At 66.6% G+C, this 22665-nt stretch overlaps 7 non-coding genes across 7 annotated transcripts; all 7 read left to right on the top strand.

Annotated features, from left to right (window-relative positions):
- The first annotated feature begins 30 nt into the window (after window positions 1–30).
- LOC143273669 (5S ribosomal RNA) lies at window positions 31–149 on the top strand. Its single transcript, XR_013051853.1, has one exon. It is a non-coding gene; the product is annotated as a 5S ribosomal RNA (ribosomal RNA).
- Window positions 150–3433: 3284 nt separating this feature from the next.
- Window positions 3434–3552, top strand: LOC143273668 (5S ribosomal RNA). The gene has a single exon (XR_013051850.1). It is a non-coding gene; the product is annotated as a 5S ribosomal RNA (ribosomal RNA).
- Window positions 3553–6855: 3303 nt separating this feature from the next.
- Window positions 6856–6974, top strand: LOC143273667 (5S ribosomal RNA). Its single transcript, XR_013051849.1, has one exon. It is a non-coding gene; the product is annotated as a 5S ribosomal RNA (ribosomal RNA).
- Window positions 6975–10276: 3302 nt separating this feature from the next.
- LOC143273664 (5S ribosomal RNA) lies at window positions 10277–10395 on the top strand. Its single transcript, XR_013051846.1, has one exon. It is a non-coding gene; the product is annotated as a 5S ribosomal RNA (ribosomal RNA).
- A 3301-nt stretch (window positions 10396–13696) lies between these two features.
- Window positions 13697–13815, top strand: LOC143273657 (5S ribosomal RNA). The gene has a single exon (XR_013051839.1). It is a non-coding gene; the product is annotated as a 5S ribosomal RNA (ribosomal RNA).
- A 3292-nt stretch (window positions 13816–17107) lies between these two features.
- On the top strand, window positions 17108–17226 carry LOC143273649 (5S ribosomal RNA). Its single transcript, XR_013051831.1, has one exon. It is a non-coding gene; the product is annotated as a 5S ribosomal RNA (ribosomal RNA).
- Window positions 17227–20528: 3302 nt separating this feature from the next.
- Window positions 20529–20647, top strand: LOC143273647 (5S ribosomal RNA). The gene has a single exon (XR_013051829.1). It is a non-coding gene; the product is annotated as a 5S ribosomal RNA (ribosomal RNA).
- Window positions 20648–22665: the final 2018 nt, after the last annotated feature.

Below are 22665 nucleotides of genomic sequence, written 5' to 3'. Positions count from 1 at the left end.
CTCTTGAGGCTCCGCGGACCGGGCGCCGTCGTCTACGGCCATACCACCCTGAACGCGCCCGATCTCGTCTGATCTCGGAAGCTAAGCAGGGTCGGGCCTGGTTAGTACTTGGATGGGAGACCGCCTGGGAATACCGGGTGCTGTAGGCTTTTTTTGCCTTTGCCCCTTTTGGCCTTTGAAAGGCAGGCCCTTTGCGGCCGCGGGCCCCCATGGGGCGGGCCCCGGGACCCCTCCGCCTCCCCCTCCCCCTCCCCTTCGCCCGCAAGGCTGCCAATTCGCCCGGCCATCGCAGCCCTCAGGCACGCTGCCAACCCACCGGGGGAAACACCCGAGTGGGGATCCCAGGACCCCAGAAGAAGCTAAGATTCACATGAGAGAGGCAGGTCTCGCCTGACAGGCAGCCCAGGCTAGCCTTGCCCTCCAACAACCGGGGCTCCATCGCACCTGGCTGCCTGCCTGGCTCCACAGGCGGGGGTCTGGGAGGAGGACACTCCGGGTCCCGGCACGGGGATGGGGTGGGGGGACAGATCCGCCCACCACCTCCACACAGCCCACCGCTTGGAAGCAGTCCCAGAGGAACCAGGCTCCCACCCGAGCCCTCCACCACGCCCACCTCCCCCACTAGGAGCCCCCACGGGATAGGGTGGTGGTGCCCAGGGGCGTGCCTACGGGCCTGCCTGCCTGCCTTCCTGCCTCCCTGAGTGTGTTAACTTTGGGTGCGTGCATAGGTGAGTAGGCCCGTGTGTGTGTGTGTGTGTGTGTGTGTGTGTGTGTGTGTGTGTGTGTGTTCAGGTCGGCCGCATTGTCATCCTGTGTGCCTGTGTAGCCTCATTCCTGCATCATTGAATGTTTTGTGTGTTGGGGGGGGGTATCTCACGCACGTGTATGTGTGTGTGTGTGTGTGTGTGTGTTCCTGCGGGCGCACACGCACGCGGGCCTCTGTGCCTGCAGGCACCCTGGCTCGTGCGTGGGTGTCTGTGTGTGTGCGCGTGCGTGCTTGCGTGCGTGCGTGCGTGTGCGGGGGCACACATGCCGAGTGTGTTTCCGTGTGGGCGAGCGTGTGTGTGGAGGTCTACGTGTGTGCGTGCATGAGTGTGAGTCCACGTGAAGCGGTGCCCTAGGGGGCTGCGACGTGTCCGTGGGTGTGGCTGCGCGTGTCACCGGTGGGATGGGATGCCAGAGAGCCACAGTTGGTTGCTTCCCGAGCCCGACCCGAGGGGCCAAGGCCTGGGCGCAGGCCAGTAGAGGAGTCAGTCAGTAGTGCGGTGGCCGAGCAGAGCACCCGGGTCCAAGATGGGCCCGACCTGGAACCTAGTGGTCCCAGGGCAAGAGGAAGTCACAGGTCAGGCGCTGTCCCACTGAGGCGCCGGCGGTGCGGGAATTCTCGGGAATTCTCTGTCTGTCGCGGAAGCAGGTCCCCCAGAGCGGAGGGGTCCGTGCTGGGGTTTGAGAGGCCATCAGACCCCCGGCACACAGTCCGGTCCAGCCGCGCGACCTTCGTCGCGCCCGCTCAGACCCTTGGCTCTTCCTTGATGGAGGCAGCTTTGGATGGGTGCGTGGCCGGGTGGCCGGGTGGCCGGGTGGCAGGAAGAGAATTCTGGCCCCGTGACCCGCCTCTACCCCCAACGTCCACGGAGCTGAGCGACAAAGAGCCCCGTGTTCCAACCTGCCCTGGACATCCTTGCCCGTTTATGTGTGTGTGGCGAGGCTCGGGCTCCGTGTCTGGGTGTGGATGTGTGCACGAGTGTGCGCATGTTTGTGCCTCTGGTTTTGTACGCTCTGGCTTGGCTGTGCGGCCGTCCCTCCTTGCTAGAGCACGGGTGCTCGCTCCATCCAGTGAAGACAGACAGACAGACAGACAGACTTTGTGGCTGCAGGGCCCTGCCCGAGCTGTCTCATCCATTGGCAAGGGAAGATGTAACCGAGGAGTTGGGGCCTAGACACACGCTTCCTTCCTCGTCCGGGACTCTCCAGAGGACAGTCCTCTCCACAGGCAAGGTGGGAGGAGGCCCGCTGGCCGGGTGGGACCGAGGATAGATAGCCCAAGAGACGCCTGGCCCGGACGGGACCCGCCTCTGCCCCCACCGTGCACGCGCAGAGCGCCAAGACCCAAGTTCCAAGTTCGCTGGGACCCATGGGCGCAGGATCATCTTGCTCGCCTTCCAGCGAGACATTCTCCCTTCTCCCGGGCGGGCGGGCTGAGCGGGGCGGCTCATCATCGCCGCCGCGGCCCCCGCCGCCGCCGCCGCCGCCGCCCCCGCCGCCCCCGCCGCTTCCCGGGGAGGGAGGCTTCTGCCACGGAGGAATGGATGGACGGGTTCTCCGTGGGGGTGGGGCGGGGGTGGGGGCAGAACCTGGAGCCCACGAGCTGGCATTCCAAGTTCCAGAGAGGGAACCAAGGTCCATCCAGGAGGTAGGGAAGGGTGTGTGAATGGGCGTGCATGTGTGTGTGTGTGCGCGTGTGTGTTTGTGCATGCGTGTGTGTGTGTGTGTGTGTTTGTGTGTGTGTGTGTCTGTCTGTGTCTGTCTGTGTCTCCTGGGGAGAGGAGGAAGAGGAGTAGGAAGGAGCAACGGGGGAGGAGGAGGAGAAGGAGAAGCCGACAGTTCCCCAAGGTGAGAGATGACAGTCGGTGCGAGCACCCCATCCGTCCAGGCACCACCTCGGGGCAGCACCGTCAGGAGGGTGAGCACCCTGTCTGGACGGGTGGATGACCCACCCGAAGGATCCGGCCGCCTTGCCTGCGCCTCCCTGGGCACCTCCCCTCCCCGGGAAGCCAGGAAAGAAAGTGGCAGAGCGCAGCCCGGGCAGGGCCACGAACCCCTCCTGCCACCCTCACCCCCACTCCCCACCCCCCCACCTCCACCTCCCCACCCGGACCCCCAAAGGCACAGAAATGGCCTGCAGGTCAGAGGAGGGCTCCAACCTGCCTGCCCCAAAGACCAGGGGCTGGCTACCTGGCAACGGGTGGGGCGAGTCGCGGAGCCAAGGCAGCCCCTGCCCTGGAAGGAAGAAGGTCCTGAGGCTTCAGCGCCCGCAGCCGTGGAAAGCCGAGCGGGGGAGCGGGAGGTGCGGGCGCGTGCACACCGGACCGGCCCGAGGCCCAGGGAGAGGGAGGAGCAGGCTTGCGGGCGAGCCAAGGTGCCAGGGACCCGCCGGGTGTGCCCGGTGGGAGAGTGCCGCCGGCCGATGAAGCAGGACCGGGAGAGGAGAAGGTCCCGGGGAAACGCTGGCCACTGCCGGCCCTGGGCCCCCGCTGCGGGCCACGGACCACGGGCCACGGAGGCGGGCAGAGGGCTGAGGAGGGCCTCGCTGGCGTGCCGTCGCGTTCAGGGTGGGGCGCGAGCCGGGCTCCGGGGCGGCGGGTGGGTGGGTGAGCTGCTGAGGGCAGCGGCGGAGGTGAGGCTCTTGAGGCTCCGCGGACCGGGCGCCGTCGTCTACGGCCATACCACCCTGAACGCGCCCGATCTCGTCTGATCTCGGAAGCTAAGCAGGGTCGGGCCTGGTTAGTACTTGGATGGGAGACCGCCTGGGAATACCGGGTGCTGTAGGCTTTTTTTGCCTTTGCCCCTTTTGGCCTTTGAAAGGCAGGCCCTTTGCGGCCGCGGGCCCCCATGGGGCGGGCCCCGGGACCCCTCCGCCTCCCCCTCCCCCTCCCCTTCGCCCGCAAGGCTGCCAATTCGCCCGGCCATCGCAGCCCTCAGGCACGCTGCCAACCCACCGGGGGAAACACCCGAGTGGGGATCCCAGGACCCCAGAAGAAGCTAAGATTCACATGAGAGAGGCAGGTCTCGCCTGACAGGCAGCCCAGGCTAGCCTTGCCCTCCAACAACCGGGGCTCCATCGCACCTGGCTGCCTGCCTGGCTCCACAGGCGGGGGTCTGGGAGGAGGACACTCCGGGTCCCGGCACGGGGATGGGGTGGGGGGACAGATCCGCCCACCACCTCCACACAGCCCACCGCTTGGAAGCAGTCCCAGAGGAACCAGGCTCCCACCCGAGCCCTCCACCACGCCCACCTCCCCCACTAGGAGCCCCCACGGGATAGGGTGGTGGTGCCCAGGGGCGTGCCTACGGGCCTGCCTGCCTGCCTTCCTGCCTCCCTGAGTGTGTTAACTTTGGGTGCGTGCATAGGTGAGTAGGCCCGTGTGTGTGTGTGTGTGTGTGTGTGTGTGTGTGTGTGTGTGTGTGTGTTCAGGTCGGCCGCATTGTCATCCTGTGTGCCTGTGTAGCCTCATTCCTGCATCATTGAATGTTTTGTGTGTTGGGGGGGGGGTATCTCACGCACGTGTATGTGTGTGTGTGTGTGTGTGTGTGTGTGTGTGTTCCTGCGGGCGCACACGCACGCGGGCCTCTGTGCCTGCAGGCACCCTGGCTCGTGCGTGGGTGTCTGTGTGTGTGCGCGTGCGTGCTTGCGTGCGTGCGTGCGTGTGCGGGGGCACACATGCCGAGTGTGTTTCCGTGTGGGCGAGCGTGTGTGTGGAGGTCTACGTGTGTGCGTGCATGAGTGTGAGTCCACGTGAAGCGGTGCCCTAGGGGGCTGCGACGTGTCCGTGGGTGTGGCTGCGCGTGTCGCCGGTGGGATGGGATGCCAGAGAGCCACAGTTGGTTGCTTCCCGAGCCCGACCCGAGGGGCCAAGGCCTGGGCGCAGGCCAGTAGAGGAGTCAGTCAGTAGTGCGGTGGCCGAGCAGAGCACCCGGGTCCAAGATGGGCCCGACCTGGAACCTAGTGGTCCCAGGGCAAGAGGAAGTCACAGGTCAGGCGCTGTCCCACTGAGGCGCCGGCGGTGCGGGAATTCTCGGGAATTCTCTGTCTGTCGCGGAAGCAGGTCCCCCAGAGCGGAGGGGTCCGTGCTGGGGTTTGAGAGGCCATCAGACCCCCGGCACACAGTCCGGTCCAGCCGCGCGACCTTCGTCGCGCCCGCTCAGACCCTTGGCTCTTCCTTGATGGAGGCAGCTTTGGATGGGTGCGTGGCCGGGTGGCCGGGTGGCCAGGTGGCAGGAAGAGAATTCTGGCCCCGTGACCCGCCTCTACCCCCAACGTCCACGGAGCTGAGCGACAAAGAGCCCCGTGTTCCAACCTGCCCTGGACATCCTTGCCCGTTTATGTGTGTGTGGCGAGGCTCGGGCTCCGTGTCTGGGTGTGGATGTGTGCACGAGTGTGCGCATGTTTGTGCCTCTGGTTTTGTACGCTCTGGCTTGGCTGTGCGGCCGTCCCTCCTTGCTAGAGCACGGGTGCTCGCTCCATCCAGTGAAGACAGACAGACAGACAGACAGACAGACAGACTTTGTGGCTGCAGGGCCCTGCCCGAGCTGTCTCATCCATTGGCAAGGGAAGATGTAACCGAGGAGTTGGGGCCTAGACACACGCTTCCTTCCTCGTCCGGGACTCTCCAGAGGACAGTCCTCTCCACAGGCAAGGTGGGAGGAGGCCCGCTGGCCGGGTGGGACCGAGGATAGATAGCCCAAGAGACGCCTGGCCCGGACGGGACCCGCCTCTGCCCCCACCGTGCACGCGCAGAGCGCCAAGACCCAAGTTCCAAGTTCGCTGAAACCCATGGGCGCAGGATCATCTTGCGCGCCTTCCAGCGAGACATTCTCCCTTCTCCCGGGCGGGCTGAGCGGGGCGGCTCATCATCGCCGCCGCGGCCCCCGCCGCCGCCGCCGCCGCCGCCGCCGCCCCCGCCGCCCCCGCCGCTTCCCGGGGAGGGAGGCTTCTGCCACGGAGGAATGGATGGACGGGTTCTCCGTGGGGGTGGGGCGGGGGTGGGGGCAGAACCTGGAGCCCACGAGCTGGCATTCCAAGTTCCAGAGAGGGAACCAAGGTCCATCCAGGAGGTAGGGAAGGGTGTGTGAATGGGCGTGCATGTGTGTGTGTGTGCGTGTGTGTTTGTGCATGCGTGTGTGTGTGTGTGTGTGTGTTTGTGTGTGTGTCTGTCTGTCTGTGTCTGTCTGTGTCTCCTGGGGAGAGGAGGAAGAGGAGTAGGAAGGAGCAACGGGGGAGGAGGAGGAGGAGGAGAAGCCGACAGTTCCCCAAGGTGAGAGATGACAGTCGGTGCGAGCACCCCATCCGTCCAGGCACCACCTCGGGGCAGCACCGTCAGGAGGGTGAGCACCCTGTCTGGACGGGTGGATGACCCACCCGAAGGATCCGGCCGCCTTGCCTGCGCCTCCCTGGGCACCTCCCCTCCCCGGGAAGCCAGGAAAGAAAGTGGCAGAGCGCAGCCCGGGCAGGGCCACGAACCCCTCCTGCCACCCTCACCCCCACTCCCCACCCCCCCACCTCCACCTCCCCACCAGGACCCCCAAAGGCACAGAAATGGCCTGCAGGTCAGAGGAGGGCTCCAACCTGCCTGCCCCAAAGACCAGGGGCTGGCTACCTGGCAACGGGTGGGGCGAGTCGCGGAGCCAAGGCAGCCCCTGCCCTGGAAGGAAGAAGGTCCTGAGGCTTCAGCGCCCGCAGCCGTGGAAAGCCGAGCGGGGGAGCGGGAGGTGCGGGCGCGTGCACACCGGACCGGCCCGAGGCCCAGGGAGAGGGAGGAGCAGGCTTGCGGGCGAGCCAAGGTGCCAGGGACCCGCCGGGTGTGCCCGGTGGGAGAGTGCCGCCGGCCGATGAAGCAGGACCGGGAGAGGAGAAGGTCCCGGGGAAACGCTGGCCACTGCCGGCCCTGGGCCCCCGCTGCGGGCCACGGACCACGGGCCACGGACGCGGGCAGAGGGCTGAGGAGGGCCTCGCTGGCGTGCCGTCGCGTTCAGGGTGGGGCGCGAGCCGGGCTCCGGGGCGGCGGGTGGGTGGGTGAGCTGCTGAGGGCAGCGGCGGAGGTGAGGCTCTTGAGGCTCCGCGGACCGGGCGCCGTCGTCTACGGCCATACCACCCTGAACGCGCCCGATCTCGTCTGATCTCGGAAGCTAAGCAGGGTCGGGCCTGGTTAGTACTTGGATGGGAGACCGCCTGGGAATACCGGGTGCTGTAGGCTTTTTTTGCCTTTGCCCCTTTTGGCCTTTGAAAGGCAGGCCCTTTGCGGCCGCGGGCCCCCATGGGGCGGGCCCCGGGACCCCTCCGCCTCCCCCTCCCCCTCCCCTTCGCCCGCAAGGCTGCCAATTCGCCCGGCCATCGCAGCCCTCAGGCACGCTGCCAACCCACCGGGGGAAACACCCGAGTGGGGATCCCAGGACCCCAGAAGAAGCTAAGATTCACATGAGAGAGGCAGGTCTCGCCTGACAGGCAGCCCAGGCTAGCCTTGCCCTCCAACAACCGGGGCTCCATCGCACCTGGCTGCCTGCCTGGCTCCACAGGCGGGGGTCTGGGAGGAGGACACTCCGGGTCCCGGCACGGGGATGGGGTGGGGGGACAGATCCGCCCACCACCTCCACACAGCCCACCGCTTGGAAGCAGTCCCAGAGGAACCAGGCTCCCACCCGAGCCCTCCACCACGCCCACCTCCCCCACTAGGAGCCCCCACGGGATAGGGTGGTGGTGCCCAGGGGCGTGCCTACGGGCCTGCCTGCCTGCCTTCCTGCCTCCCTGAGTGTGTTAACTTTGGGTGCGTGCATAGGTGAGTAGGCCCGTGTGTGTGTGTGTGTGTGTGTGTGTGTGTGTGTGTGTGTGTTCAGGTCGGCCGCATTGTCATCCTGTGTGCCTGTGTAGCCTCATTCCTGCATCATTGAATGTTTTGTGTGTTGGGGGGGGTATCTCACGCACGTGTATGTGTGTGTGTGTGTGTGTGTGTGTGTGTGTGTGTTCCTGCGGGCGCACACGCACGCGGGCCTCTGTGCCTGCAGGCACCCTGGCTCGTGCGTGGGTGTCTGTGTGTGTGCGCGTGCGTGCTTGCGTGCGTGCGTGCGTGTGCGGGGGCACACATGCCGAGTGTGTTTCCGTGTGGGCGAGCGTGTGTGTGGAGGTCTACGTGTGTGCGTGCATGAGTGTGAGTCCACGTGAAGCGGTGCCCTAGGGGGCTGCGACGTGTCCGTGGGTGTGGCTGCGCGTGTCGCCGGTGGGATGGGATGCCAGAGAGCCACAGTTGGTTGCTTCCCGAGCCCGACCCGAGGGGCCAAGGCCTGGGCGCAGGCCAGTAGAGGAGTCAGTCAGTAGTGCGGTGGCCGAGCAGAGCACCCGGGTCCAAGATGGGCCCGACCTGGAACCTAGTGGTCCCAGGGCAAGAGGAAGTCACAGGTCAGGCGCTGTCCCACTGAGGCGCCGGCGGTGCGGGAATTCTCGGGAATTCTCTGTCTGTCGCGGAAGCAGGTCCCCCAGAGCGGAGGGGTCCGTGCTGGGGTTTGAGAGGCCATCAGACCCCCGGCACACAGTCCGGTCCAGCCGCGCGACCTTCGTCGCGCCCGCTCAGACCCTTGGCTCTTCCTTGATGGAGGCAGCTTTGGATGGGTGCGTGGCCGGGTGGCCGGGTGGCCAGGTGGCAGGAAGAGAATTCTGGCCCCGTGACCCGCCTCTACCCCCAACGTCCACGGAGCTGAGCGCCAAAGAGCCCCGTGTTCCAACCTGCCCTGGACATCCTTGCCCGTTTATGTGTGTGTGGCGAGGCTCGGGCTCCGTGTCTGGGTGTGGATGTGTGCACGAGTGTGCGCATGTTTGTGCCTCTGGTTTTGTACGCTCTGGCTTGGCTGTGCGGCCGTCCCTCCTTGCTAGAGCACGGGTGCTCGCTCCATCCAGTGAAGACAGACAGACAGACAGACAGACAGACTTTGTGGCTGCAGGGCCCTGCCCGAGCTGTCTCATCCATTGGCAAGGGAAGATGTAACCGAGGAGTCGGGGCCTAGACACACGCTTCCTTCCTCGTCCGGGACTCTCCAGAGGACAGTACTCTCCACAGGCAAGGTGGGAGGAGGCCCGCTGGCCGGGTGGGACCGAGGATAGATAGCCCAAGAGACGCCTGGCCCGGACGGGACCCGCCTCTGCCCCCACCGTGCACGCGCAGAGCGCCAAGACCCAAGTTCCAAGTTCGCTGGGACCCATGGGCGCAGGATCATCTTGCTCGCCTTCCAGCGAGACATTCTCCCTTCTCCCGGGCGGGCGGGCTGAGCGGGGCGGCTCATCATCATCGCCTCCGCCGCCGCCCCCGCCGCCGCCGCCGCCCCCGCCGCCCCCGCCGCTTCCCGGGGAGGGAGGCTTCTGCCACGGAGGAATGGATGGACGGGTTCTCCGTGGGGGTGGGGCGGGGGTGGGGGCAGAACCTGGAGCCCACGAGCTGGCATTCCAAGTTCCAGAGAGGGAACCAAGGTCCATCCAGGAGGTAGGGAAGGGTGTGTGAATGGGCGTGCATGTGTGTGTGTGTGCGCGTGTGTGTTTGTGCATGCGTGTGTGTGTGTGTGTGTGTGTGTGTGTTTGTGTGTGTGACTGTCTGTCTGTGTCTGTCTGTGTCTCCTGGGGAGAGGAGGAAGAGGAGTAGGAAGGAGCAACGGGGGAGGAGGAGGAGGAGGAGGAGAAGCCGACAGTTCCCCAAGGTGAGAGATGACAGTCGGTGCGAGCACCCCATCCGTCCAGGCACCACCTCGGGGCAGCACCGTCAGGAGGGTGAGCACCCTGTCTGGACCGGTGGATGACCCACCCGAAGGATCCGGCCGCCTTGCCTGCGCCTCCCTGGGCACCTCCCCTCCCCGGGAAGCCAGGAAAGAAAGTGGCAGAGCGCAGCCCGGGCAGGGCCACGAACCCCTCCTGCCACCCTCACCCCCACTCCCCACCCCCCCACCTCCACCTCCCCACCAGGACCCCCAAAGGCACAGAAATGGCCTGCAGGTCAGAGGAGGGCTCCAACCTGCCTGCCCCAAAGACCAGGGGCTGGCTACCTGGCAACGGGTGGGGCGAGTCGCGGAGCCAAGGCAGCCCCTGCCCTGGAAGGAAGAAGGTCCTGAGGCTTCAGCGCCCGCAGCCGTGGAAAGCCGAGCGGGGGAGCGGGAGGTGCGGGCGCGTGCACACCGGACCGGCCCGAGGCCCAGGGAGAGGGAGGAGCAGGCTTGCGGGCGAGCCAAGGTGCCAGGGGCCCGCCGGGTGTGCCCGGTGGGAGAGTGCCGCCGGCCGATGAAGCAGGACCGGGAGAGGAGAAGGTCCCGGGGAAACGCTGGCCACTGCCGGCCCTGGGCCCCCGCTGCGGGCCACGGACCACGGGCCACGGACGCGGGCAGAGGGCTGAGGAGGGCCTCGCTGGCGTGCCGTCGCGTTCAGGGTGGGGCGCGAGCCGGGCTCCGGGGCGGCGGGTGGGTGGGTGAGCTGCTGAGGGCAGCGGCGGAGGTGAGGCTCTTGAGGCTCCGCGGACCGGGCGCCGTCGTCTACGGCCATACCACCCTGAACGCGCCCGATCTCGTCTGATCTCGGAAGCTAAGCAGGGTCGGGCCTGGTTAGTACTTGGATGGGAGACCGCCTGGGAATACCGGGTGCTGTAGGCTTTTTTTGCCTTTGCCCCTTTTGGCCTTTGAAAGGCAGGCCCTTTGCGGCCGCGGGCCCCCATGGGGCGGGCCCCGGGACCCCTCCGCCTCCCCCTCCCCCTCCCCTTCGCCCGCAAGGCTGCCAATTCGCCCGGCCATCGCAGCCCTCAGGCACGCTGCCAACCCACCGGGGGAAACACCCGAGTGGGGATCCCAGGACCCCAGAAGAAGCTAAGATTCACATGAGAGAGGCAGGTCTCGCCTGACAGGCAGCCCAGGCTAGCCTTGCCCTCCAACAACCGGGGCTCCATCGCACCTGGCTGCCTGCCTGGCTCCACAGGCGGGGGTCTGGGAGGAGGACACTCCGGGTCCCGGCACGGGGATGGGGTGGGGGGACAGATCCGCCCACCACCTCCACACAGCCCACCGCTTGGAAGCAGTCCCAGAGGAACCAGGCTCCCACCCGAGCCCTCCACCACGCCCACCTCCCCCACTAGGAGCCCCCACGGGATAGGGTGGTGGTGCCCAGGGGCGTGCCTACGGGCCTGCCTGCCTGCCTTCCTGCCTCCCTGAGTGTGTTAACTTTGGGTGCGTGCATAGGTGAGTAGGCCCGTGTGTGTGTGTGTGTGTGTGTGTGTGTGTGTGTGTGTGTGTGTGTGTTCAGGTCGGCCGCATTGTCATCCTGTGTGCCTGTGTAGCCTCATTCCTGCATCATTGAATGTTTTGTGTGTTGGGGGGGGGGTATCTCACGCACGTGTATGTGTGTGTGTGTGTGTGTGTGTGTGTGTGTGTTCCTGCGGGCGCACACGCACGCGGGCCTCTGTGCCTGCAGGCACCCTGGCTCGTGCGTGGGTGTCTGTGTGTGTGCGCGTGCGTGCTTGCGTGCGTGCGTGCGTGTGCGGGGGCACACATGCCGAGTGTGTTTCCGTGTGGGCGAGCGTGTGTGTGGAGGTCTACGTGTGTGCGTGCATGAGTGTGAGTCCACGTGAAGCGGTGCCCTAGGGGGCTGCGACGTGTCCGTGGGTGTGGCTGCGCGTGTCGCCGGTGGGATGGGATGCCAGAGAGCCACAGTTGGTTGCTTCCCGAGCCCGACCCGAGGGGCCAAGGCCTGGGCGCAGGCCAGTAGAGGAGTCAGTCAGTAGTGCGGTGGCCGAGCAGAGCACCCGGGTCCAAGATGGGCCCGACCTGGAACCTAGTGGTCCCAGGGCAAGAGGAAGTCACAGGTCAGGCGCTGTCCCACTGAGGCGCCGGCGGTGCGGGAATTCTCGGGAATTCTCTGTCTGTCGCGGAAGCAGGTCCCCCAGAGCGGAGGGGTCCGTGCTGGGGTTTGAGAGGCCATCAGACCCCCGGCACACAGTCCGGTCCAGCCGCGCGACCTTCGTCGCGCCCGCTCAGACCCTTGGCTCTTCCTTGATGGAGGCAGCTTTGGATGGGTGCGTGGCCGGGTGGCCGGGTGGCCAGGTGGCAGGAAGAGAATTCTGGCCCCGTGACCCGCCTCTACCCCCAACGTCCACGGAGCTGAGCGACAAAGAGCCCCGTGTTCCAACCTGCCCTGGACATCCTTGCCCGTTTATGTGTGTGTGGCGAGGCTCGGGCTCCGTGTCTGGGTGTGGATGTGTGCACGAGTGTGCGCATGTTTGTGCCTCTGGTTTTGTACGCTCTGGCTTGGCTGTGCGGCCGTCCCTCCTTGCTAGAGCACGGGTGCTCGCTCCATCCAGTGAAGACAGACAGACAGACAGACAGACAGACAGACTTTGTGGCTGCAGGGCCCTGCCCGAGCTGTCTCATCCATTGGCAAGGGAAGATGTAACCGAGGAGTTGGGGCCTAGACACACGCTTCCTTCCTCGTCCGGGACTCTCCAGAGGACAGTCCTCTCCACAGGCAAGGTGGGAGGAGGCCCGCTGGCCGGGTGGGACCGAGGATAGATAGCCCAAGAGACGCCTGGCCCGGACGGGACCCGCCTCTGCCCCCACCGTGCACGCGCAGAGCGCCAAGACCCAAGTTCCAAGTTCGCTGAAACCCATGGGCGCAGGATCATCTTGCGCGCCTTCCAGCGAGACATTCTCCCTTCTCCCGGGCGGGCTGAGCGGGGCGGCTCATCATCGCCGCCGCGGCCCCCGCCGCCGCCGCCGCCGCCGCCGCCGCCCCCGCCGCCCCCGCCGCTTCCCGGGGAGGGAGGCTTCTGCCACGGAGGAATGGATGGACGGGTTCTCCGTGGGGGTGGGGCGGGGGTGGGGGCAGAACCTGGAGCCCACGAGCTGGCATTCCAAGTTCCAGAGAGGGAACCAAGGTCCATCCAGGAGGTAGGGAAGGGTGTGTGAATGGGCGTGCATGTGTGTGTGTGTGCGTGTGTGTTTGTGCATGCGTGTGTGTGTGTGTGTGTGTTTGTGTGTGTGTCTGTCTGTCTGTGTCTGTCTGTGTCTCCTGGGGAGAGGAGGAAGAGGAGTAGGAAGGAGCAACGGGGGAGGAGGAGGAGGAGGAGAAGCCGACAGTTCCCCAAGGTGAGAGATGACAGTCGGTGCGAGCACCCCATCCGTCCAGGCACCACCTCGGGGCAGCACCGTCAGGAGGGTGAGCACCCTGTCTGGACGGGTGGATGACCCACCCGAAGGATCCGGCCGCCTTGCCTGCGCCTCCCTGGGCACCTCCCCTCCCCGGGAAGCCAGGAAAGAAAGTGGCAGAGCGCAGCCCGGGCAGGGCCACGAACCCCTCCTGCCACCCTCACCCCCACTCCCCACCCCCCCACCTCCACCTCCCCACCAGGACCCCCAAAGGCACAGAAATGGCCTGCAGGTCAGAGGAGGGCTCCAACCTGCCTGCCCCAAAGACCAGGGGCTGGCTACCTGGCAACGGGTGGGGCGAGTCGCGGAGCCAAGGCAGCCCCTGCCCTGGAAGGAAGAAGGTCCTGAGGCTTCAGCGCCCGCAGCCGTGGAAAGCCGAGCGGGGGAGCGGGAGGTGCGGGCGCGTGCACACCGGACCGGCCCGAGGCCCAGGGAGAGGGAGGAGCAGGCTTGCGGGCGAGCCAAGGTGCCAGGGACCCGCCGGGTGTGCCCGGTGGGAGAGTGCCGCCGGCCGATGAAGCAGGACCGGGAGAGGAGAAGGTCCCGGGGAAACGCTGGCCACTGCCGGCCCTGGGCCCCCGCTGCGGGCCACGGACCACGGGCCACGGACGCGGGCAGAGGGCTGAGGAGGGCCTCGCTGGCGTGCCGTCGCGTTCAGGGTGGGGCGCGAGCCGGGCTCCGGGGCGGCGGGTGGGTGGGTGAGCTGCTGAGGGCAGCGGCGGAGGTGAGGCTCTTGAGGCTCCGCGGACCGGGCGCCGTCGTCTACGGCCATACCACCCTGAACGCGCCCGATCTCGTCTGATCTCGGAAGCTAAGCAGGGTCGGGCCTGGTTAGTACTTGGATGGGAGACCGCCTGGGAATACCGGGTGCTGTAGGCTTTTTTTGCCTTTGCCCCTTTTGGCCTTTGAAAGGCAGGCCCTTTGCGGCCGCGGGCCCCCATGGGGCGGGCCCCGGGACCCCTCCGCCTCCCCCTCCCCCTCCCCTTCGCCCGCAAGGCTGCCAATTCGCCCGGCCATCGCAGCCCTCAGGCACGCTGCCAACCCACCGGGGGAAACACCCGAGTGGGGATCCCAGGACCCCAGAAGAAGCTAAGATTCACATGAGAGAGGCAGGTCTCGCCTGACAGGCAGCCCAGGCTAGCCTTGCCCTCCAACAACCGGGGCTCCATCGCACCTGGCTGCCTGCCTGGCTCCACAGGCGGGGGTCTGGGAGGAGGACACTCCGGGTCCCGGCACGGGGATGGGGTGGGGGGACAGATCCGCCCACCACCTCCACACAGCCCACCGCTTGGAAGCAGTCCCAGAGGAACCAGGCTCCCACCCGAGCCCTCCACCACGCCCACCTCCCCCACTAGGAGCCCCCACGGGATAGGGTGGTGGTGCCCAGGGGCGTGCCTACGGGCCTGCCTGCCTGCCTTCCTGCCTCCCTGAGTGTGTTAACTTTGGGTGCGTGCATAGGTGAGTAGGCCCGTGTGTGTGTGTGTGTGTGTGTGTGTGTGTGTTCAGGTCGGCCGCATTGTCATCCTGTGTGCCTGTGTAGCCTCATTCCTGCATCATTGAATGTTTTGTGTGTTGGGGGGGGTATCTCACGCACGTGTATGTGTGTGTGTGTGTGTGTGTGTGTGTGTGTGTGTTCCTGCGGGCGCACACGCACGCGGGCCTCTGTGCCTGCAGGCACCCTGGCTCGTGCGTGGGTGTCTGTGTGTGTGCGCGTGCGTGCTTGCGTGCGTGCGTGCGTGTGCGGGGGCACACATGCCGAGTGTGTTTCCGTGTGGGCGAGCGTGTGTGTGGAGGTCTACGTGTGTGCGTGCATGAGTGTGAGTCCACGTGAAGCGGTGCCCTAGGGGGCTGCGACGTGTCCGTGGGTGTGGCTGCGCGTGTCGCCGGTGGGATGGGATGCCAGAGAGCCACAGTTGGTTGCTTCCCGAGCCCGACCCGAGGGGCCAAGGCCTGGGCGCAGGCCAGTAGAGGAGTCAGTCAGTAGTGCGGTGGCCGAGCAGAGCACCCGGGTCCAAGATGGGCCCGACCTGGAACCTAGTGGTCCCAGGGCAAGAGGAAGTCACAGGTCAGGCGCTGTCCCACTGAGGCGCCGGCGGTGCGGGAATTCTCGGGAATTCTCTGTCTGTCGCGGAAGCAGGTCCCCCAGAGCGGAGGGGTCCGTGCTGGGGTTTGAGAGGCCATCAGACCCCCGGCACACAGTCCGGTCCAGCCGCGCGACCTTCGTCGCGCCCGCTCAGACCCTTGGCTCTTCCTTGATGGAGGCAGCTTTGGATGGGTGCGTGGCCGGGTGGCCGGGTGGCCAGGTGGCAGGAAGAGAATTCTGGCCCCGTGACCCGCCTCTACCCCCAACGTCCACGGAGCTGAGCGCCAAAGAGCCCCGTGTTCCAACCTGCCCTGGACATCCTTGCCCGTTTATGTGTGTGTGGCGAGGCTCGGGCTCCGTGTCTGGGTGTGGATGTGTGCACGAGTGTGCGCATGTTTGTGCCTCTGGTTTTGTACGCTCTGGCTTGGCTGTGCGGCCGTCCCTCCTTGCTAGAGCACGGGTGCTCGCTCCATCCAGTGAAGACAGACAGACAGACAGACAGACAGACTTTGTGGCTGCAGGGCCCTGCCCGAGCTGTCTCATCCATTGGCAAGGGAAGATGTAACCGAGGAGTCGGGGCCTAGACACACGCTTCCTTCCTCGTCCGGGACTCTCCAGAGGACAGTACTCTCCACAGGCAAGGTGGGAGGAGGCCCGCTGGCCGGGTGGGACCGAGGATAGATAGCCCAAGAGACGCCTGGCCCGGACGGGACCCGCCTCTGCCCCCACCGTGCACGCGCAGAGCGCCAAGACCCAAGTTCCAAGTTCGCTGGGACCCATGGGCGCAGGATCATCTTGCTCGCCTTCCAGCGAGACATTCTCCCTTCTCCCGGGCGGGCGGGCTGAGCGGGGCGGCTCATCATCATCGCCTCCGCCGCCGCCCCCGCCGCCGCCGCCGCCCCCGCCGCCCCCGCCGCTTCCCGGGGAGGGAGGCTTCTGCCACGGAGGAATGGATGGACGGGTTCTCCGTGGGGGTGGGGCGGGGGTGGGGGCAGAACCTGGAGCCCACGAGCTGGCATTCCAAGTTCCAGAGAGGGAACCAAGGTCCATCCAGGAGGTAGGGAAGGGTGTGTGAATGGGCGTGCATGTGTGTGTGTGTGCGCGTGTGTGTTTGTGCATGCGTGTGTGTGTGTGTGTGTGTGTGTGTGTTTGTGTGTGTGACTGTCTGTCTGTGTCTGTCTGTGTCTCCTGGGGAGAGGAGGAAGAGGAGTAGGAAGGAGCAACGGGGGAGGAGGAGGAGGAGGAGGAGAAGCCGACAGTTCCCCAAGGTGAGAGATGACAGTCGGTGCGAGCACCCCATCCGTCCAGGCACCACCTCGGGGCAGCACCGTCAGGAGGGTGAGCACCCTGTCTGGACCGGTGGATGACCCACCCGAAGGATCCGGCCGCCTTGCCTGCGCCTCCCTGGGCACCTCCCCTCCCCGGGAAGCCAGGAAAGAAAGTGGCAGAGCGCAGCCCGGGCAGGGCCACGAACCCCTCCTGCCACCCTCACCCCCACTCCCCACCCCCCCACCTCCACCTCCCCACCAGGACCCCCAAAGGCACAGAAATGGCCTGCAGGTCAGAGGAGGGCTCCAACCTGCCTGCCCCAAAGACCAGGGGCTGGCTACCTGGCAACGGGTGGGGCGAGTCGCGGAGCCAAGGCAGCCCCTGCCCTGGAAGGAAGAAGGTCCTGAGGCTTCAGCGCCCGCAGCCGTGGAAAGCCGAGCGGGGGAGCGGGAGGTGCGGGCGCGTGCACACCGGACCGGCCCGAGGCCCAGGGAGAGGGAGGAGCAGGCTTGCGGGCGAGCCAAGGTGCCAGGGGCCCGCCGGGTGTGCCCGGTGGGAGAGTGCCGCCGGCCGATGAAGCAGGACCGGGAGAGGAGAAGGTCCCGGGGAAACGCTGGCCACTGCCGGCCCTGGGCCCCCGCTGCGGGCCACGGACCACGGGCCACGGACGCGGGCAGAGGGCTGAGGAGGGCCTCGCTGGCGTGCCGTCGCGTTCAGGGTGGGGCGCGAGCCGGGCTCCGGGGCGGCGGGTGGGTGGGTGAGCTGCTGAGGGCAGCGGCGGAGGTGAGGCTCTTGAGGCTCCGCGGACCGGGCGCCGTCGTCTACGGCCATACCACCCTGAACGCGCCCGATCTCGTCTGATCTCGGAAGCTAAGCAGGGTCGGGCCTGGTTAGTACTTGGATGGGAGACCGCCTGGGAATACCGGGTGCTGTAGGCTTTTTTTGCCTTTGCCCCTTTTGGCCTTTGAAAGGCAGGCCCTTTGCGGCCGCGGGCCCCCATGGGGCGGGCCCCGGGACCCCTCCGCCTCCCCCTCCCCCTCCCCTTCGCCCGCAAGGCTGCCAATTCGCCCGGCCATCGCAGCCCTCAGGCACGCTGCCAACCCACCGGGGGAAACACCCGAGTGGGGATCCCAGGACCCCAGAAGAAGCTAAGATTCACATGAGAGAGGCAGGTCTCGCCTGACAGGCAGCCCAGGCTAGCCTTGCCCTCCAACAACCGGGGCTCCATCGCACCTGGCTGCCTGCCTGGCTCCACAGGCGGGGGTCTGGGAGGAGGACACTCCGGGTCCCGGCACGGGGATGGGGTGGGGGGACAGATCCGCCCACCACCTCCACACAGCCCACCGCTTGGAAGCAGTCCCAGAGGAACCAGGCTCCCACCCGAGCCCTCCACCACGCCCACCTCCCCCACTAGGAGCCCCCACGGGATAGGGTGGTGGTGCCCAGGGGCGTGCCTACGGGCCTGCCTGCCTGCCTTCCTGCCTCCCTGAGTGTGTTAACTTTGGGTGCGTGCATAGGTGAGTAGGCCCGTGTGTGTGTGTGTGTGTGTGTGTGTGTGTGTGTGTGTGTGTGTGTGTTCAGGTCGGCCGCATTGTCATCCTGTGTGCCTGTGTAGCCTCATTCCTGCATCATTGAATGTTTTGTGTGTTGGGGGGGGGGTATCTCACGCACGTGTATGTGTGTGTGTGTGTGTGTGTGTGTTCCTGCGGGCGCACACGCACGCGGGCCTCTGTGCCTGCAGGCACCCTGGCTCGTGCGTGGGTGTCTGTGTGTGTGCGCGTGCGTGCTTGCGTGCGTGCGTGCGTGTGCGGGGGCACACATGCCGAGTGTGTTTCCGTGTGGGCGAGCGTGTGTGTGGAGGTCTACGTGTGTGCGTGCATGAGTGTGAGTCCACGTGAAGCGGTGCCCTAGGGGGCTGCGACGTGTCCGTGGGTGTGGCTGCGCGTGTCGCCGGTGGGATGGGATGCCAGAGAGCCACAGTTGGTTGCTTCCCGAGCCCGACCCGAGGGGCCAAGGCCTGGGCGCAGGCCAGTAGAGGAGTCAGTCAGTAGTGCGGTGGCCGAGCAGAGCACCCGGGTCCAAGATGGGCCCGACCTGGAACCTAGTGGTCCCAGGGCAAGAGGAAGTCACAGGTCAGGCGCTGTCCCACTGAGGCGCCGGCGGTGCGGGAATTCTCGGGAATTCTCTGTCTGTCGCGGAAGCAGGTCCCCCAGAGCGGAGGGGTCCGTGCTGGGGTTTGAGAGGCCATCAGACCCCCGGCACACAGTCCGGTCCAGCCGCGCGACCTTCGTCGCGCCCGCTCAGACCCTTGGCTCTTCCTTGATGGAGGCAGCTTTGGATGGGTGCGTGGCCGGGTGGCCGGGTGGCCAGGTGGCAGGAAGAGAATTCTGGCCCCGTGACCCGCCTCTACCCCCAACGTCCACGGAGCTGAGCGACAAAGAGCCCCGTGTTCCAACCTGCCCTGGACATCCTTGCCCGTTTATGTGTGTGTGGCGAGGCTCGGGCTCCGTGTCTGGGTGTGGATGTGTGCACGAGTGTGCGCATGTTTGTGCCTCTGGTTTTGTACGCTCTGGCTTGGCTGTGCGGCCGTCCCTCCTTGCTAGAGCACGGGTGCTCGCTCCATCCAGTGAAGACAGACAGACAGACAGACAGACAGACAGACTTTGTGGCTGCAGGGCCCTGCCCGAGCTGTCTCATCCATTGGCAAGGGAAGATGTAACCGAGGAGTTGGGGCCTAGACACACGCTTCCTTCCTCGTCCGGGACTCTCCAGAGGACAGTCCTCTCCACAGGCAAGGTGGGAGGAGGCCCGCTGGCCGGGTGGGACCGAGGATAGATAGCCCAAGAGACGCCTGGCCCGGACGGGACCCGCCTCTGCCCCCACCGTGCACGCGCAGAGCGCCAAGACCCAAGTTCCAAGTTCGCTGAAACCCATGGGCGCAGGATCATCTTGCGCGCCTTCCAGCGAGACATTCTCCCTTCTCCCGGGCGGGCTGAGCGGGGCGGCTCATCATCGCCGCCGCGGCCCCCGCCGCCGCCGCCGCCGCCGCCGCCGCCGCCCCCGCCGCCCCCGCCGCTTCCCGGGGAGGGAGGCTTCTGCCACGGAGGAATGGATGGACGGGTTCTCCGTGGGGGTGGGGCGGGGGTGGGGGCAGAACCTGGAGCCCACGAGCTGGCATTCCAAGTTCCAGAGAGGGAACCAAGGTCCATCCAGGAGGTAGGGAAGGGTGTGTGAATGGGCGTGCATGTGTGTGTGTGTGCGCGTGTGTGTTTGTGCATGCGTGTGTGTGTGTGTGTGTGTGTGTTTGTGTGTGTGTCTGTCTGTCTGTGTCTGTCTGTGTCTCCTGGGGAGAGGAGGAAGAGGAGTAGGAAGGAGCAACGGGGGAGGAGGAGGAGGAGGAGAAGCCGACAGTTCCCCAAGGTGAGAGATGACAGTCGGTGCGAGCACCCCATCCGTCCAGGCACCACCTCGGGGCAGCACCGTCAGGAGGGTGAGCACCCTGTCTGGACGGGTGGATGACCCACCCGAAGGATCCGGCCGCCTTGCCTGCGCCTCCCTGGGCACCTCCCCTCCCCGGGAAGCCAGGAAAGAAAGTGGCAGAGCGCAGCCCGGGCAGGGCCACGAACCCCTCCTGCCACCCTCACCCCCACTCCCCACCCCCCCACCTCCACCTCCCCACCAGGACCCCCAAAGGCACAGAAATGGCCTGCAGGTCAGAGGAGGGCTCCAACCTGCCTGCCCCAAAGACCAGGGGCTGGCTACCTGGCAACGGGTGGGGCGAGTCGCGGAGCCAAGGCAGCCCCTGCCCTGGAAGGAAGAAGGTCCTGAGGCTTCAGCGCCCGCAGCCGTGGAAAGCCGAGCGGGGGAGCGGGAGGTGCGGGCGCGTGCACACCGGACCGGCCCGAGGCCCAGGGAGAGGGAGGAGCAGGCTTGCGGGCGAGCCAAGGTGCCAGGGGCCCGCCGGGTGTGCCCGGTGGGAGAGTGCCGCCGGCCGATGAAGCAGGACCGGGAGAGGAGAAGGTCCCGGGGAAACGCTGGCCACTGCCGGCCCTGGGCCCCCGCTGCGGGCCACGGACCACGGGCCACGGACGCGGGCAGAGGGCTGAGGAGGGCCTCGCTGGCGTGCCGTCGCGTTCAGGGTGGGGCGCGAGCCGGGCTCCGGGGCGGCGGGTGGGTGGGTGAGCTGCTGAGGGCAGCGGCGGAGGTGAGGCTCTTGAGGCTCCGCGGACCGGGCGCCGTCGTCTACGGCCATACCACCCTGAACGCGCCCGATCTCGTCTGATCTCGGAAGCTAAGCAGGGTCGGGCCTGGTTAGTACTTGGATGGGAGACCGCCTGGGAATACCGGGTGCTGTAGGCTTTTTTTGCCTTTGCCCCTTTTGGCCTTTGAAAGGCAGGCCCTTTGCGGCCGCGGGCCCCCATGGGGCGGGCCCCGGGACCCCTCCGCCTCCCCCTCCCCCTCCCCTTCGCCCGCAAGGCTGCCAATTCGCCCGGCCATCGCAGCCCTCAGGCACGCTGCCAACCCACCGGGGGAAACACCCGAGTGGGGATCCCAGGACCCCAGAAGAAGCTAAGATTCACATGAGAGAGGCAGGTCTCGCCTGACAGGCAGCCCAGGCTAGCCTTGCCCTCCAACAACCGGGGCTCCATCGCACCTGGCTGCCTGCCTGGCTCCACAGGCGGGGGTCTGGGAGGAGGACACTCCGGGTCCCGGCACGGGGATGGGGTGGGGGGACAGATCCGCCCACCACCTCCACACAGCCCACCGCTTGGAAGCAGTCCCAGAGGAACCAGGCTCCCACCCGAGCCCTCCACCACGCCCACCTCCCCCACTAGGAGCCCCCACGGGATAGGGTGGTGGTGCCCAGGGGCGTGCCTACGGGCCTGCCTGCCTGCCTTCCTGCCTCCCTGAGTGTGTTAACTTTGGGTGCGTGCATAGGTGAGTAGGCCCGTGTGTGTGTGTGTGTGTGTGTGTGTGTGTGTGTGTGTGTGTGTGTGTTCAGGTCGGCCGCATTGTCATCCTGTGTGCCTGTGTAGCCTCATTCCTGCATCATTGAATGTTTTGTGTGTTGGGGGGGGGTATCTCACGCACGTGTATGTGTGTGTGTGTGTGTGTGTGTGTTCCTGCGGGCGCACACGCACGCGGGCCTCTGTGCCTGCAGGCACCCTGGCTCGTGCGTGGGTGTCTGTGTGTGTGCGCGTGCGTGCTTGCGTGCGTGCGTGCGTGTGCGGGGGCACACATGCCGAGTGTGTTTCCGTGTGGGCGAGCGTGTGTGTGGAGGTCTACGTGTGTGCGTGCATGAGTGTGAGTCCACGTGAAGCGGTGCCCTAGGGGGCTGCGACGTGTCCGTGGGTGTGGCTGCGCGTGTCGCCGGTGGGATGGGATGCCAGAGAGCCACAGTTGGTTGCTTCCCGAGCCCGACCCGAGGGGCCAAGGCCTGGGCGCAGGCCAGTAGAGGAGTCAGTCAGTAGTGCGGTGGCCGAGCAGAGCACCCGGGTCCAAGATGGGCCCGACCTGGAACCTAGTGGTCCCAGGGCAAGAGGAAGTCACAGGTCAGGCGCTGTCCCACTGAGGCGCCGGCGGTGCGGGAATTCTCGGGAATTCTCTGTCTGTCGCGGAAGCAGGTCCCCCAGAGCGGAGGGGTCCGTGCTGGGGTTTGAGAGGCCATCAGACCCCCGGCACACAGTCCGGTCCAGCCGCGCGACCTTCGTCGCGCCCGCTCAGACCCTTGGCTCTTCCTTGATGGAGGCAGCTTTGGATGGGTGCGTGGCCGGGTGGCCGGGTGGCCAGGTGGCAGGAAGAGAATTCTGGCCCCGTGACCCGCCTCTACCCCCAACGTCCACGGAGCTGAGCGACAAAGAGCCCCGTGTTCCAACCTGCCCTGGACATCCTTGCCCGTTTATGTGTGTGTGGCGAGGCTCGGGCTCCGTGTCTGGGTGTGGATGTGTGCACGAGTGTGCGCATGTTTGTGCCTCTGGTTTTGTACGCTCTGGCTTGGCTGTGCGGCCGTCCCTCCTTGCTAGAGCACGGGTGCTCGCTCCATCCAGTGAAGACAGACAGACAGACAGACAGACAGACAGACTTTGTGGCTGCAGGGCCCTGCCCGAGCTGTCTCATCCATTGGCAAGGGAAGATGTAACCGAGGAGTTGGGGCCTAGACACACGCTTCCTTCCTCGTCCGGGACTCTCCAGAGGACAGTCCTCTCCACAGGCAAGGTGGGAGGAGGCCCGCTGGCCGGGTGGGACCGAGGATAGATAGCCCAAGAGACGCCTGGCCCGGACGGGACCCGCCTCTGCCCCCACCGTGCACGCGCAGAGCGCCAAGACCCAAGTTCCAAGTTCGCTGAAACCCATGGGCGCAGGATCATCTTGCGCGC

Source organism: Peromyscus maniculatus, chromosome 5, assembly GCF_049852395.1.
Source record: "Peromyscus maniculatus bairdii isolate BWxNUB_F1_BW_parent chromosome 5, HU_Pman_BW_mat_3.1, whole genome shotgun sequence".
In the NCBI taxonomy this organism is placed as follows: domain Eukaryota; kingdom Metazoa; phylum Chordata; class Mammalia; order Rodentia; family Cricetidae; genus Peromyscus; species Peromyscus maniculatus.
The sequence above is the reverse complement of the archived record's forward strand: the minus strand, read 5'-3'. Positions and strand labels throughout refer to the sequence as shown.